The sequence below is a fragment of the Onychomys torridus genome, chromosome X (genome assembly GCF_903995425.1).
Source record: "Onychomys torridus chromosome X, mOncTor1.1, whole genome shotgun sequence".
Classification (NCBI taxonomy): Eukaryota; Metazoa; Chordata; class Mammalia; order Rodentia; family Cricetidae; genus Onychomys; species Onychomys torridus.
Window position 1 is genome coordinate 67,228,772 of NC_050466.1, and position 5,968 is coordinate 67,234,739.

The following is a 5,968-nucleotide window of genomic DNA, read 5'->3' on the forward strand; positions in this document are numbered from 1 at the left end:
AGAAATTCCTAGCTATGCAATAAATAGAAATTTAAACCCTGCATTTCTAAAATAGACCTCCTTTGTCAAGACCCTACTAAACAATTTCTAATAAATGCATTTTCTAGACCAATTGGAACACTGTACTTTGGAACTTCTAATTAAGGACCAGGTTTTCTTTTATTACATGTATACCATCATAAGCTAGTATTAAATTATATACTTTTCGTGCTCACTTTGGCAGCACATATACTAAAATTGGAACGATACAGAGAAGATTAGCATGGTCCCTGTGCAAGGATGACATGCAAATTTGTGAAGTGTTCCATATAATAAAGAAATATTATATACTTTTCTTTGTATACTTTTTGCCTGAAATATAAATTTCTTGAAATGAGAAATTTGTTGTCTTTTCATTAAATATTTATAGCTACAACATTCCCTAGTACATAGTAGGCACATGATACTTACTGAATAAATAAATTAATTTTTTACTATTAAGAACTCTCATTAGAGATACTAAGGAGATACTCAAATGATCACAGCACATCAATAGAGGATGCATTTATATTACAAACAGTATATGTTTTTATATATGTATATAATATTATATACACATATATATTATATGTGGATTGTAGATATTATACATTTCCATGATTCATATTGGACTTTTTAAAGAATTATTTATTTTGAATACATAGGTGTTTTTTCTGCATGCATTTATGTGTACCATATAAATACCTGGTGCTCTCAGAGATAAGAAGAACCCTGGAACAGTAGTTACAGATGGTTGTGAGCCACCATGTGGGTCCTAGGAAGTGAACCCAGATCCTCTGCAAAAGCAGCTGGTGCTGTTAAATGCTGAGCCATCTCTATAGATCCTATAATGGGTTTTTAATAAAAAGTCCTGATTATTTACATTAAACAATATTATTCCCTTAAGTCTATTTGTAATTTTGTTTTACCTTGAAATAGTCATATCTGTAAGAAACATTGCCTTTAGACTCACTTTACAATAGCAGTTGTGTTTATAAAACATTATCTAAATGAGATATTATGGTGGTTAAGCATTTTTTTCCCAATTCATTTTAGTTCTTTTTAAAATCAGGAAGAAGCATGTAGATTGAGAACTGTTCTCAAATGACCTTGTTCTTTCCTGTATAAAATTTATAGCCTTTTCATTATATCCCCAATATTTTTATCACACATATGCTATGCTCTAAGCATTTTGGTGAGAGGCATTTCATGAATAAAATGTAACAGGATCAGTAAAATTTGTAAGAAGGATACCTCAGGCATACTTTAAATACAGCATAATTCTGACACTTCACACTTACAATAATTTGTACTCCAGGGGTCCTTTTTTCATTTTGTATATTGACAAGCTTGAAAACCAACACAGACAAGATGGGTAAATTTCCTAAGCCCATGAGCCATATTTCTAAAAGGAATATGTTAAATTTTCTTTTTACTCATACATGACATTTTCAAAAGATCAGATCAAGGAATGGCTCCTCAAGCACAAACTCTTTACCCTTTGGTAAAACACTGCCAAAGAGTTCTCATAATTCATAAATGTGAATTTATATCATATTACTCACAGAAACCAAGAAAAAATTCCCTGGCTTACATTAGTTTAGATATAATTTTGGGTCACCTATTAAAACAACCATTTTGATTTCCAAAATAAATTACTTCTTACAAAAACTGTGGGGATTTTTAATGTGAAAATGTATAGTGTGACTACAATTTCAATGTTCATTAAAATTGGATGAATATCTGGACTATTAAACATTCAACCTATTCTTAAGTGTTTTTCCCAGAAATACTGTATTCTTAATTCACAATTCAAATCTGACCCACAAGGAGTTGCCAATAGTATGTAATCTTCTAAAGGATACTTGCTATCACCAAAGACATTGGTAACCTCCAAGTTGTAAACATCATCTTCAGCTACTTTCTGAGGCTTTGTAGGTGAAGTTTACCTGTGCTCATTCAGTACCAAGATCCCACAACCATTTATAAAATTTTTGTGCCCTGCCTGGTCCTATAACCGCTCAAACCCAAGTAAACACACAGAGGCTTATATTAATTAAAACTACTCAGCCATTGGCTCAGGCCTGTCATTGACTAGCTCCTACACTTAAACTTGGCCAATTTCTGTTAATCTATAAATCACCACGTTTTCTGTGGCTTAACCTGTGTGCCATTACATGGTGCTTCCTGGACAATGGGCTGGTGTCTTCTGACTCAGCCTTCCTCTTCCCAGAATTCTCACAGTCTGCTGATCCTGCCTATACTTCCTGCCTGGCCATTGGCCAATTAGTATTTTATTAAACCAGTGTACAAAAGCATTATCCCACACCAAGGCTTCTTATTTTAATAGTGTCCCTGGTATTTGAAACTGCTGAATCATTTAAAAATCATGTATACTTATATTATATTAAGTAATATGAACACAATAATAGTATTTCATCAGTTGTAGAAGGTGGCTTCAACCTTTGACTTTGAGAGTTAATAAAGATTTCCATAGGACATCATGTTCATTCTGAAACTAGAATACCTACTAAAGTCATCAAAGGCAAGGGATTGTGAAATCAATGATAACCAAGCTACAATCCATAGAACCACAGAAGATAGAGACACAGTTAGTGACTAGGGGGTACAGATAGATCTCATTAGGAAATGGAAATAGAATAGATAGTTATGGATGGAGGAGGAACACTGGAATAGGGAAAGAGAGACTGTTGTAGAAGGAAATATGGGGAGAGACAGCTAACATTAAGGGTCTTTTGAGAAATATTGCAGAAACCTAATATATTAGAAACTTACTAAAATGTGTACATATATGAAGGTGATCTAAATGAAACTGCCAAATAATGGGGAAAACAGAGTCCCAACTGGCCATCTCTTGTCACCAAATAAATCTTCAAATATCAGGATTGGGTTGCATCAAATTGAAATTTTGGCCAAAGAGATGTTGTCATATGAATCCCTGAACAACCCAGGATGTTGCCAAGACTATAGGTTGTTTTCTACAAACTGATGGCAAGGCCCCATTGCTGAAGAAAACATCTACACAACTCATTGCAATATGGAGATGTCAAGCTGGTGCCTACATAGAGGCTTCATCCTTATGCTCCAGTGTCTTTGTTATGGGAAGGTGCTGTGCATACTCTCAAAAGAGAAACATAAACATCAACACAGCCACACTCTTTCTATAATGGTGAACCGCCTGCAATATATGCTAGGGCAAAGGTGACACAAAGTTTGTGGGAATAACCAATCAATACTTGATTTGCCTAAAGGCTCACTCCATGAGATAAAACCCACTACTGTTTGGATAACCAAAACCTGGAGACTAGATAACCCAGGGACCTAGAATAAAACCAAATAACACTTGTCTAAAAAAATGTGATGATAAAACAACTCCTAATGCTATGCTCATAGATCAGTACCTTGCTCAGCCATTATCAGAGATGATTCCTCCTGCAGTAGATGGGTACAAATATAGAAATCTATAGCCAGACATTACACAGAGAGTGAGAGACCTTGGAACATTCAGCCCTAAATGAGATGTTTCCATCAAATCCTTCCCCTGGGAGCTCAGGGAAACCTGAGGAATATGAGGTAGAATGAAAAAGTTAGATTGAATGGAGGACACCAAGTAAAATAAGCCCTATAAATCAACATGAGCAAATCTGATGTGAACTTACAGAGACTGAGACAGCATGCATATGGACAGCACAGGTCTGCACAAGGTCTTCTGTATCGATATTATGGCTTCCAATTTAGTATTTTTATGAGATTTCTGACTGCAAAAGAGTGGGTCTCTGACTCTTGTGACCTCTCTTAAGCTTTTTTTCCCCCTTTTCTTGGTTTGCCTTGTTTAACTTCAAGGTGATAGTTTATGTTTTATAGTATTACATCTTATTTTGTTATATTTAAAAAAAATATGAATGATGGATGGATGAACGGATGAAAACCTAGCCACTAGGATAAAGCTTGATAACTGAACTATCACTTATACCCGCTGAGAGAGGAAATCAGTTTTCTCCAACAGAGCAACATTAGGTATATCAATCACTCCATAGCAGTCCTCATATTCAGCAGTACTTTATCAACATATAATGACTCCCACAGTTTTTTTCTTCTTTTTCACTTTTTTTTGCAAGAAGAGAAAAACTAGGTGATCTAAGTATATTCACCATGGTAAAGGGGTTTGAAATACATTTTTAGCAGAGTATTCCCTGAAGTTGGTAATCATTCATTGATTTATACATTAATTCCTAGAATTTTGTAACAAAGTCTTACTATGCAGCTCTTGCTGTTCTAGAACCCTTCTATGTTGTTCAAGTGAGCCTTAAACTTGTATCCATTCTTCTACTTCAACCTTTCCAAAGCTGGACATTGCAAGTATGTTCCACCACACCCATCCCTAAGTCTTCTAAATAGCCCATAAATGTGTTAAACTCTTTAAATTAAAAAAATAAAACTTATACTCCTTTGTCTCTCTCATCCCCACTGTCAACCTCTGTGACCTTCTAACAATGCCACATAGAAAGACTATAATCTTTCTAAAATGGCATTACAGTCATTTCTTTACTGATATCACTGATTTCTGATTCTTTCCCCCCTGAATTATCCTCAGCTCATAGAAAAATGTAAATTACTACACTACTCCCTCATTTAACACATCAAACAATTAGATTAATAGGTAGTCTTCGTATGTATTGATGCTATTTTCTAAAATGGCTCCATCACTTAACACTGCATCAAGAGTAGCTTGTACTTGCAGGTATTGCATACCTTGATCAACATTCTGTATCAGCAGCCTTTTGAATGTTAGCTGTACAAGTCAGTATGTTATATTTGCATTCCCCATATGAAAATTATAGAGCCTTGAGCTCCTTTGGTGGCCATTTGTTTTCCTTTTTGCAAATGGAAAATTCAGGTGATTTTGCCTGTTCCTCACTAAGCCATTTAGCTCTGTTTTTGATTTCTAAGATTTCCTTATCTATTCTTGAAAGGAAACTATGAAAAGATCTAATAAATGAAGATATGTACAAGTACAAAGTAATAATTTAGTGTTGAGACTTTTTCCATAAAAGTAGATCCCCTGAGCATGGATGTGTCCCTAGAAAAGGACCCTTTCTATGATCTCAGGAAAATGGCTTGAAAATTTGTCACAGCCTCTTGTCTCTAAATTGAAAAAATGGTCTCACAAGAAGATTATATGTCAAGATGGTACTACATGTAGTTTTTGAGCCCAAGTAGTCCTAACTAATAATAACAGTTTCTTTTTTCTTATTTTAATCTATTGGAGTTGGGGTCTCGTATATTCAAGACTGGCCTCCAACTTTTTAAGTTGATGTGATTCTAGGGATCAAATCTAGGAACCTGTACATTCTAGTTAGGCACTCTACCAACTGAGTCATATCCACAGTCTCTGTGACTATGTGTTTTCTAACATTAGCTCATAACATAAGAAAGAGCTCTTAACTTCCTGCTTCGGACAATGAGAGAAACAAACAAACAAAACCCACTGTTCATGTATTTTAATGATCCAAGCATACTAGTTGCAATAAAAAAAAACTCTGCTGAGGACATTGCAATAATCTGTCTAAACAAGGAAATTAACATCAGAATATAATACTCAAAAAACAGAAATAGACCATAAAAATCTTCAATGCAACAGAAAAATATTCTTAAATGATTAAAACACATAGTATGTACTATAACAAAAATTAACATTCTATGAAAACAAGAGAAAATAGGCTTGGGAATAAACAGATTATAACTTGTATAATAAAATCTGTCTTTGATGTATATAAATTGTCTGAATGGGATATGAAATCAGCTGATCTTTAAAATCCCATTTAGTGCTGTCATTTATTGTACAGTCACAGAAACTTTCATATTAATATTCTGTTTAAAAAATGTGCCAAGTGAACAGAGGAACTCTGCTATGTTTCTCCCCTTTTCC

General features: G+C 34.4%; 1 non-coding gene across 1 annotated transcript; it reads left to right on the plus strand.

Moving 5' to 3' along the window:
• Nucleotides 1-207: 207 nt before the first annotated feature.
• LOC118574957 lies at nt 208-314 on the plus strand. The gene has a single exon (XR_004943820.1). It is a non-coding gene; the product is annotated as a U6 spliceosomal RNA (small nuclear RNA).
• Nucleotides 315-5,968: the final 5,654 nt, after the last annotated feature.